Source organism: Octopus sinensis, linkage group LG8 (assembly GCF_006345805.1).
Source record: "Octopus sinensis linkage group LG8, ASM634580v1, whole genome shotgun sequence".
In the NCBI taxonomy this organism is placed as follows: Eukaryota; Metazoa; Mollusca; class Cephalopoda; order Octopoda; family Octopodidae; genus Octopus; species Octopus sinensis.
Genome location: NC_043004.1, coordinates 56679746 through 56692233, shown reverse-complemented (window position 1 = coordinate 56692233; position 12488 = coordinate 56679746).

Below are 12488 nucleotides of genomic sequence, written 5' to 3'. Positions count from 1 at the left end.
ATTCGGTGATACCAGTTGCGGGTTCTAGCTCGCTCTGATACTGAGTGGAGTTGGTGCCTTCTGGTATCTCAAAATTCAATATATAATCATTTATGATTATAGTATTCTACGCTGAAGAGAAAAGAAGTTTCGGTAAGATAGAATTATTTATTATTTGATATTTAATATTTAATTCGTATGCTTTCCTTAAAACTTGATTTCGAAACGTACGTCCGTGGATAACTAAAAAAATGTATGATAGATTGCAGTCAATTCATTCTCTCTTACCTGTTTGTGCCTTCCAAATGCTGTTTTTACTGAGATCTCCCTTTTTAGTAGAAGAAATAGCTATAACCCTTTGACTGCTATTTCTAAATTCGGTATGTGGTAAGGCAACTCGTTGCTAAACCCTTATTGCTTAGTATTACTTAAATTTTCCTCGAATGAGGCTTTTACATGCCGAAGACTACTTGGTGTAATTGATAATTTTTCCAAATTAATAATTTCACCCTTCATTATTACGGATAACCATATTTTATCTCAGTAGATGACCACAGCACCTTGTTTTGGCTACACGCGGGTGGGAAGGGGCTGTTGACACAATCGTTTCATTCACAAATTGAATTCGGTGATACCAGTTGCGGGTTCTAGCTCGCTCTGATACTGAGTGGAGTTGGTGCCTTCTGGTATCTCAAAATTCAATATATAATCATTTATGATTATAGTATTCTACGCTGAAGAGAAAAGAAGTTTCGGTAAGATAGAATTATTTATTATTTGATATTTAATATTTAATTCGTATGCTTTCCTTATAACTTGATTTCGAAACGTACGTCCGTGGATAACTAAAAAAATGTATGATAGATTGCAGTCAATTCATTCTCTCTTACCTGTTTGTGCCTTCCAAATGCTGTTTTTACTGAGATCTCCCTTTTTAGTAGAAGAAATAGCTATAACCCTTTGACTGCTATTTCTAAATTCGGTATGTGGTAAGGCAACTCGTTGCTAAACCTTATTGCTTAGTATTACTTAAATTTTCCTCGAATGAGGCTTTTACATGCCGAAGACTACTTGGTGTAATTGATAATTTTTCCAAATTAATTAATTTCACCCTTCATTATTACGGATAACCATATTTTATCTCAGTAGATGACCACAGCATCTTGTTTTGGCTACACGCGGGTGGGAAGGGGCTGTTGACACAATCGTTTCATTCACAAATTGAATTCGTGATACCAGTTGCGGGTTCTAGCTCGCTCTGATACTGAGTGGAGTTGGTGCCTTCTGGTATCTCAAAATTCAATATATAATCATTTATGATTATAGTATTCTACGCTGAAGAGAAAAGAAGTTTCGGTAAGATAGAATTATTTATTATTTGATATTTAATATTTAATTCGTATGCTTTCCTTAAAACTTGATTTCGAAACGTACGTCCGTGGATAACTAAAAAAATGTATGATAGATTGCAGTCAATTCATTCTCTCTTACCTGTTTGTGCCTTCCAAATGCTGTTTTTACTGAGATCTCCCTTTTTAGTAGAAGAAATAGCTATAACCCTTTGACTGCTATTTCTAAATTCGGTATGTGGTAAGGCAACTCGTTGCTAAACCCTTATTGCTTAGTATTACTTAAATTTTCCTCGAATGAGGCTTTTACATGCCGAAGACTACTTGGTGTAATTGATAATTTTTCCAAATTATTAATTTCACCCTTCATTATTACGGATAACCATATTTTATCTCAGTAGATGACCACAGCATCTTGTTTTGGCTACACGCGGGTGGGAAGGGGCTGTTGACACAATCGTTTCATTCACAAATTGAATTCGGTGATACCAGTTGCGGGTTCTAGCTCGCTCTGATACTGAGTGGAGTTGGTGCCTTCTGGTATCTCAAAATTCAATATATAATCATTTATGATTATAGTATTCTACGCTGAAGAAAAGAAGTTTCGGTAAGATAGAATTATTTATTATTTGATATTTAATATTTAATTCGTATGCTTTCCTTAAAACTTGATTTCGAAACGTACGTCCGTGGATAACTAAAAAAATGTATGATAGATTGCAGTCAATTCATTCTCTCTTACCTGTTTGTGCCTTCCAAATGCTGTTTTTACTGAGATCTCCCTTTTTAGTAGAAGAAATAGCTATAACCCTTTGACTGCTATTTCTAAATTCGGTATGTGGTAAGGCAACTCGTTGCTAAACCCTTATTGCTTAGTATTACTTAAATTTTCCTCGAATGAGGCTTTTACATGCCGAAGACTACTTGGTGTAATTGATAATTTTTCCAAATTAATTAATTTCACCCTTCATTATTACGGATAACCATATTTTATCTCAGTAGATGACCACAGCATCTTGTTTTGGCTACACGCGGGTGGGAAGGGGCTGTTGACACAATCGTTTCATTCACAAATTGAATTCGGTGATACCAGTTGCGGGTTCTAGCTCGCTCTGATACTGAGTGGAGTTGGTGCCTTCTGGTATCTCAAAATTCAATATATAATCATTTATGATTATAGTATTCTACGCTGAAGAGAAAAGAAGTTTCGGTAAGATAGAATTATTTATTATTTGATATTAATATTTAATTCGTATGCTTTCCTTAAAACTTGATTTCGAAACGTACGTCCGTGGATAACTAAAAAAATGTATGATAGATTGCAGTCAATTCATTCTCTCTTACCTGTTTGTGCCTTCCAAATGCTGTTTTTACTGAGATCTCCCTTTTTAGTAGAAGAAATAGCTATAACCCTTTGACTGCTATTTCTAAATTCGGTATGTGGTAAGGCAACTCGTTGCTAAACCCTTATTGCTTAGTATATATATATATATATATATATATTATATATATATATATATATATATATATATATTATATATATATATATATATACGTAAATGTCGAACGATAAGAATAAATGCTCAAACCCGCATTGGTGAATATATACTTTCGTTTGTACAGTTCTATATTTAAGAGATGAGGAATTATTTACATTATTTACATTTGACGGATATTTGTCTTTATCTTGTTTGTTGTTAACATAACATTTCGGTTGATATACTCTCCAACCTTAATCAAGTGCCTTGGGGAAATGAGAACCAAGGTTCGTAATTTTCCCAAGACACCGGATGAAGGCTGGAGAGTATATCAACCGAAACATTCTATTAAATAATAAGCAAGATGGCAAATATCCGTCAAATGTAAATAATGTAAATAATTTCGTTTGTGCTTTCCAAACTAGAGATGAACACCTTTCTCCATATAACCGGCTTAAAAATTTGTTAAAACACAAAGATGAAACCAACTGTAAATTTAATTCACAAATTAAACAATGTGTATGGGTGTGGGTGGGTGGGTGTATGTGTGTGTATGTTTCTCCCAATCCGATGTGTGTTTCTTCCAATTAATGCTTGGCAACAAGTGTAGGCATGTTTCCATCGGTGTAAGCTAGCGGCTCGTCAAAAAGATTCTGATTAAATAAGTACCAGGATTAAAAAAAAAACAATAAGAACTGGAGCGGATTTATTCGTCTAAAACTTCTTCAAAGCGCTGCCCCACCATAGCCGTACTCTAATGAATGAAACAAGTTGAGGATTATATATATATAATGTATAATATATGTGTGTGTGTCTATGTACGTGTATACATACATATACATATGTGTATATATATGATGTATACATATATTCATATATATAAAATAGTACTTATATTTATATATATAATGTATAATATATAATATACATGTATGTGTATCCATATATGTATGTGTATCCATATATGTATGTGTATAATTATATACATATGTATGTATGAATTATATATGCTTTTAGTCTTTAATAAAAAAATTTTTTTCTTAGTTTTAAGTCTTAGTATAAGACAGGGGTGCATAAGGCTGTGAGAGAAATTTTGGAAACATTGTCACCATTTTGGACTCGTAATTTCAACATACCGAGAAACATAAGCTTGACAGAGGCAAGGCCCGTGGGAAGCTACGAAAATATTTCACTGTTATCGATCTAGTATTTATCACTTGAGCGCACAAAGAACCATTTTGTAAAGTGGCACATTGATGCGTTGCTTTGTGAGATTATGAGTCTCAAGCGATTCATTACTGCTGGTGCAGCCATAAGAACAGGCTGATTAAACTCACCAACGACTTTGATAATTTAGAAGTCTTTGATTTCCAAAACATTAGTAAGTTAAACAGTTTAGTTTACAGTGTGTACATCAGTGTTTTCGATAAAAGGCTTTTGTGGCAGTTTGCTTTATAAGTAATTTTAGATCTCTTCCTAATTAATTAATTTTGTTATCTATACTTTCTTTTTTCCGAGCAATATAGAATTTCCTCCAAAACATTTCATTTCGGTAAATCTTAACGTTGGAGTTAACATTTTACTCCATTTTCTTATAGAATGTTTTGTTTTGTTTTGTGATATTTATGAAAAAAGAAATATATTATTCTACCGTTACTGTCAGAAACTGAGACATACAATAAATATTCAAGCCTTTGATGTTTCATCCCCTTTCTTTCTGATATCCAATATTGGTAACGCAAACACTGGCAACGTCGTTAGACGATTCAAACACCGTTACACTCTTTATATTCATTATCTTGCTGTTTGTTTCAAAGGATGGGATTTCTAGTGAATTTCAACGATATTTGAACCTTATGCAATGAAGTAGCAAAGATTAAAATCACCCTTTAAATGGCTTTCTCTCATTTTCCTCACGCCGAAATTAACATATCATTAGAGTATTGTTACAGGATTAATATTTAAACATTCAAAGGCAGCGTTCTCGGTCGACGTTGACTTTCATCCTCTCGAGATCGATAGAATATTTATCAGTTGATTACAGGTGGATGTAATAGACTTATTCAACCTTCTCGAAATTTCTGGCTTTTTGCCAAAATTTGAAATTAATATTTAAGCATTAATACAAATATATTCAGGGAATTTTGTCTAACTGTCGCATATCCCAGTTGACTTAATGCCCCTAGAAATGCATTTAAATATTATTCACTTGTATGTGTGATAGAGGTACAAATTCTTTTTCTCTCATCCATCTCTTCTTTTCTGAAAATATATTTGTCTCAGTGCATATTTAATTAGATAATATTTGTATATTAAAATAAGGCGACAAGTTAGTTGAATATTTAGGAGAAAATGCTTTTCAGCATTAGCTGTCTTTGCGTTCTGAGTTCAGACTGTGCCGAGGTCGATTTTACCTTTCAGGTTCGATAAAATAGGTACCATTTGAGCACTGGCCTCAATGTAATGCACTAATACCTGACACGGAATTGTTAGTCCTGTGCCAAAATTTGAAACTGCCATTTGTATATCAATAGTACATGTATATGTGTTTACAATAAAACTTAACAACATAGAAATATATAATTCTACGGATTTAGAGATTTAATTTTGCTCTTCCTAGTAGCCAGTGTATATGGAACCTTTCAGAGTAATATCTAAGAATATAGAATTAGCTACCCGCTCTTCTCAGGACATGGTGCTTACCACTTAATTGAACATTGCATTTCCTGTAAGGCTATAAATCTCATGATTACCAACCGAACCCTTGAAAATAGGGTGTCTTGATTCTGTACACGGGAGCAGTGTTTGCTATCGATGGCTAAATATACAAGATTATTCAACATTTTTGAGCATTAATAATGCACAGTTCTGCCATAGAAAAATACGTATTCGATGATCAGGTGTCCAAGTACAGACATACCTTAAAATACTGCATACAAGTATTTTAATATATATCTTAGCTGTAAAAGTATTTTATAAATTGTATACTGATCGATAAATTCATTACTAATTTGTTGATTTCAGATGTACCGTATAATGCCGCAAAACGCAAGATATCTCATTTGCATGATTAGTTAAGATATCAACTTATCGACATTTTGTGTTAATTTTGTCTATCCATTCATAAGGATAAATCAGTGAAACTTGACTGACAAGCAAATTAAAGTCGACTAAAATACTATCGACCTGGAAAAAAGGTTTATTTTAAATAGCATTCTAGTTTTCATTGGTAATGTACGATATCTTACCTGTAGCCTACATGTAAGGATAATCTCGAGACGCTAAAATGTCTCCGCTTAGCTTCCTTTACTTCTGTGCTCATTTAGTTTTCTCTTTGAATTCATTGTGTTGCCTGTGTGATTTTGTAAAAACTAATATCGATTACATGCATGGCTAGAAGGACGTAAATTTTGAGGGAGGTTACAGTCGATTAGATCGACCCCATGTAGCCATTATTTATAATTTTATTAGTATTTTATGAAACCCAAGAGGATGAAAGGCAAATATGCCTCACGTTTTGAAGTAAAAATTAATATCGTCAGCAGATTCATAAATATCGGCAAATTGGCAAACGCGGTAAAAACCCAGTCAACATCGATTAACCTAATGAGCTTCAGTTCAACTCCACTTGGAATCGATCACATATTAATTCTTTAGAATTGTTTATTTAATAAATGAGTAAAATAAAAAATATATCATACGAGAAACTCTTATAGAATTATGCATTTTCCTTGTAAAAAATAACTTTTTAAAGAACTGATAAATATCATTATCACACAGAAAAATCTATAAATACAAATGAAGGATACACAATTATGTTATCAGCTTTATCATGATGAAAATGGCGGTCATACTGACAGAATATCGAGATGAAACTAAGTATTTAGAAATCCAAACTACTATACTTAGTAGTTTGGGTATATAAGTTCTCATCAGTCAAGCCTATACATATTCCATTATTGATATATTGATATACATGTACTGAATTAATAGAATATATTTCCTTCTACTCAGGAAGCGTAGTAAACTGACTGTTGACAGTGTCTTTGATCTGGTGGGGGTACAACTGTCCTCAAACGAAAACAGAGTAAATGCTTACATCGGGGTTGGATTCTGCTTGTAGAACACCATCGCCATGAGGTTGTGTTAAACCTGGCGAGAGATTAAATTTATTACATACGTAGGTTATGAAGTGATTTGAACGCAGAACCCAAGAGTCACAATTACAGTATAGCTTTCTTTTATTTCTGTCAACCCAACATTGTATATTGGTAATTTTTTCCCCCTCTTATTTTGGCTATTTTTCTTATCGTCCAAGTAATAAATGGTGACGTTGAAATATGCGGAATGCAACCCTAGAGCGCAGAAATTCGGACCTATTATCGCGATGCATTTTATGGGATGCTCAAACGACTCTAGCAATTCGTTAAGTTATGGAGATACAGGTATGGTTGCGTAGTTACAAATTTTCTTTTCCAGCTGACTGATTCTGTCTTCCTTCCCAATCGATTGCATATCAGTCGTTCGATAATAACCTCGGGTTTACCACAGAATTCAAAGTGAAAGTTAGTAAATGGCGATTGCATAATAGAGATACCTGAGCGATGATACCTTACATCTCCAGAAACTCGATGTTCATTAATATAATGCCTAAGTATCAAACGACCTTAATGCTCCTATGTATAAAATGTGTTCGTTGAACGTGTATGAATAATTCAGTCCTAGCCGCGGGCAATAACAATCCAACTGTAAATAAACCACACATATATAACATACGTATGCACACATAACTGATACTATGAGGTTATATGTGTATATGGATGTATATGCAGAGAGAGAGAGGGTGAGAAAAAATAGTGAGAAATGGAGACAAAAAGACAAGGGAGTACCCTTACATTTCTTTACATATGATTCGATGCAAAAGATTTTGTTTTCACGTCGTTATATGTGTGTGCTTTGCCACGTGTGTGTGTGTGTGCGTCTGCATAAATGTGTGTGCGAGATTTTAAACAAAACGTAAACTCACACACACTTCCACAGGTGTATATGCATGGGCCATTTATATGACATAATTGTACGTGATTTTAATGTTAAGCTGCTGTCTTACCTATTTGACACCTGCTAATATATCATTATTTAGCCGCCAGTTTTGTTCGGGTGTTTAAGTACGAGCACCTATTATTTCTTAATCTTGCCAATTTTCTTTTCTTTCATTTTCTTCGTTTTTTTTCTTTTCTTTTCTTTTTTTTTTTTTGTTTTGCCTGGGGCAATCGATAACTGAAACTGTGTTGCACGGAATTGCTAGAACAGTAAGTAAAACTACATCTAAACAGGATATACATCTATGATATGTATATATATATATATATACACAAATATATGTGTGTCTGTGTATGCATACTTGAGTATTTGTGTGTGTACATACATATATTCATGTATTGTTTTATACATATATGTGCGTATGTCTGTGCGTCTGTGTGTGTGTGCGTGTGTGTTTGTGTGCGCGCGGTTATACATTGATGATTTTTGCACATAAATAAATCATATGTTATCGATTTATAAGAACCTCGCGTGTTAAACACGGTAAGTAATAATAGTTTCATATTTCATACAATCAAAACATGCTCAAGTCGTACGAACATATTCGATGATTGAATATAGAAGGTTGAATCCTAATTATACAACCATATAGACTTTTGTTTCCTAAATTTGCTTTATAGTTGTTTCAGGAGATTCTGTGCATGCCTGAGGTCGTTTTGACGAACTAAGGGAGTGCTTGGAGGAAGGAAAGGTATATTTTTCTGAACAGAGACTTCTATAATTTATACGAAAGAGTGGACTCGGCTAAAATCTTTAAATGTTATTACAATACATTAAATTTGTAAATTTTTGTTAGATTAAATATTGAGCCATTTCAATTTATATTAGGTAATAAGCATTAAGCCAGCTTCAATCAGTTTAACTTCAAATCGAAACTTCATTATACTCTAGTCGTATGTGTAAAAATCGAAGCAAACTGATATCGTCTTTGTAGTATAATCCAAGTCTTATAATTGTCTCTAATATATGCACAATGTGAGGGATTTCGTGGTGTCTCGATCAAGCCTTTGCCTGCCCAAAGTGTTTACATAATGTTGTCTTAACTCTCATGCAAGTTTTTATATATCTTGCTATAACTGACTCCATGCGTTTTGAGTAATATAAATTACTCTAGTAAATGGAGAACATTGGGAATGTGTATCATATAAAATGCACCATCACACGGGAAATATGTCCAGTTTATCACTTCAGAGATTTGTACTAGTATTTGACTGCTGCTCTACTTCATGGATCCCATTTGGAAGAAAGGCAAAGTCGGCCTTAAGGTGGGATTTCAAAATGACGCGTAAAGAACTAGAAAGGATACCACCAGTTATTTTATCTGATGTGCTAATGCTTTTGCTACATTTGCTACCTACGTCCACACATATATTAGGTGTTTCATTCAGTACAAAAATCTATAATTTTTCATCGTCCTGCAAAGCTGCAGTCCGAAACGCTGAGGAACATCAAAGTGGCTACTCGACCGTCTACAGACAGAAGCCAGACATTCATCAACCTCTATAGCTTAGGTAACAATTGGATAATGTAACCTAGATATGCAAATTACAAGTGAAAGCTGGAATTTTATGAAGGAAATCTGTTTGATCGTTGATCTGTGGTTAAACAATAACAACAATACACTCACTGGGGTGACAACAATATGTCTCTCTAAATTTTTCCTTTACAACAATCAATGTCAGCTGCAATTCAAAGGTTACAATTATGTCGCCCTCAGTTGTTGTATGCAACTGCATCATGCCGCATCAACGCTTGTATTCCTAGTATCCACCTCCGTACGAAAACATTGTACAGGAATATTCGATCACAGAAATACACACACACACACACACACACATACACATACACTCGCACACACACACACACACACACACAATAGACGCAAACGTGGCTGTATGGTAAAAAGCTTGCTTCCCAAGCACTTGTTTCCGGGCAACTTGCGCAAGTGCCTTCCACTATAGCCCCGGACCGACCAAACCTTTTTGAGTGGATTTGGTAGACGGAATCCGAAAGAAGCCCATCGTATAATATATTATATATGTATATATATATATATATATATATAATATATATATATATATATCACCGTGACCGACCAGACTAACAGATATTGTTACACATCGCTGGTCACAATGCGCTTCGCATTGTTTTAGCCTTCAAGTGATGCCACCCCGCTGGCTAAGCGAGCAGGCCAACAGAAGAAAGAGTGGGAGAAAGTTGTGACGAAAGAGTACAGCAGGGATCGCCACCACCCACTGCTGGAGCCTCGTGGAGCTTTAGGTGTTTTCGCTCAATAAACACTCACAACGCCCGGTCTGGGAATCGAAACCGCAATCCTACGACCGCGAGTCCGCTGCCCTAACTACTGGGCCATTGCGCCTCCACATATGTATATACATACATACATACATACATACATACATACATACATACATACATACACGTATGTGTGCGTGTGTATGCGTGTATATCTATGTATTTAGCTTTCAAAATATGTTTCGCTTTCGTTACAATTTCGTTGGGTTTTTTTTTAATGTATGGTATGGATATATATAAATTAAACTATTAGTTTATATTGGATAGATCGGGATTTGAACTATTATGTAAGAGTTCGATTGTTCGCATAAGAACAAATTTTCACAATTTTATATCTATGAATTTTAAGACTTCCATGTCTTTCATGTGTTATTGTAACAAATAAATTACAATTGATACGAATTTTTATGAAGTGACAGTATCTTGCGACAAGTTAGCAGTGGTGATAAAGCGGTGGTTAGAATGCTTAGCGTTTCTTGTCCCTCTAATCTGAATATTACATGTACACTGCAACATAATTTCTTTTCCTCAACAGGCCCTGCCCTATTTAACATTGTCCCGAAAGAGATCAAAGAGGAAAAGGATCCCATCAACTTTAAACGGAGTCTGGATAGATTCCATCAAAGAATACCAGATAAGCCACCCATAATTGGATACAACTCACCCAACAAGAACTCACTACTTGAATGGACCATAAACAAAACTTGACTTAAACAGGATTCGAATAATCCTATCAGGTGGTGCTATTAAGTTAGACATGGCCTGGACCAATCTTTGGTCGAAACATATCTAAGTTTATTTAAGTTTATGTGCCGCTGAGGAGAGCTTTATTTCTTATGTTTTAAAGATCGATTATCACACCACCACTGCAGAGCAGAGGACTGACGCATATGTAAATTTGTCGCATGTAATAACGTGTCTTATGTGTTCCAGATATTTGCGTTTCTGAGTTCAAATCCTAACAACAACCTCCGCTGTCCACGTAGCAGAAAATATATATTCCGATTACCTGCCAACTGTATGTAACAAAGTCGTAATATTAAGCGGAGTGACGAATAGAATTTTGGAGATATGATTGACAATAGATAACCGTATATGAAGCAGGACATTCGCTACGACATAAAACATTAATCAAGGTTACGGACATTGTGGCGAATTCCTAAGCAGCACCGTATATCTGTGATTAATATGATAGAATATTGTATAATTTCATTGAGAGCAAAAATTTTTTAAATGGTTTATTTGATTCTATGTAACTCTTAATGATATTCTTGGCTTTTAGTCTTTCTGTTGTTATAGCAAAATATGATGGAGTTGTTTGTTGCAATTCTGTTTTTTTCTTTTCTCCTTATTGTATTAGAATCTGCGTATTTTACTGCAGTATTTCAAACTATTTCATGTCGGTAATTAAAGGCCCGTAGACAGTTTCTTGACTGAAAGCCATATTTGTAAGAAAACAAAAACAAAAATATGTCCGGAGAAAAAAGGTGTAATTTATTAAAGAGTTGTTTTCTTAATTAATACAAAATTACAGAAAATTCAATAACGCAGGAAATACTCGCTTAACAACAGATTCATATTTGTAGTACACACATATACACAGGCATATTCGGGTATATACATACCGGTGTATTTGAATGTATGTATGTGCCTCCAAGTGTGCCCGTGCAGGTATGTATGTATATGTACACATACACGTACACCGCACACACACATACAAATATTACATATATATAATATATATATATATATATATATATATATATATATATATATATCTATGCATGTATATCATATATACATATATATCGTGTATATATATAACGCATATATATATTATATATATATATATATATATATATATAAATATGATATATATATATGCATAAATATATATATATGTATATATATATATACAATAACATAAATATATATATATATATATATATTATATATATATATATATTTAATTTATTATTATATAGAAGGAGCTTCTACAGGACTAGAACTGTTTCATATAATAAATTCTATATAATAAATTATTTTTACTCTGCTATGTATTGAGTACCTTATTTACTGTGGTTAACCCCGAATCAACCCGGCCTACATATATATATTATTTATATATATATACATATATTATTATATAATTAACACCATATATACTAATATATCTATATATATATATATAATATATATATAGATATATATATATATATATATATATAGTATAAAGCAGTCTGTCGCCGAGTTTGTATGCATCTAC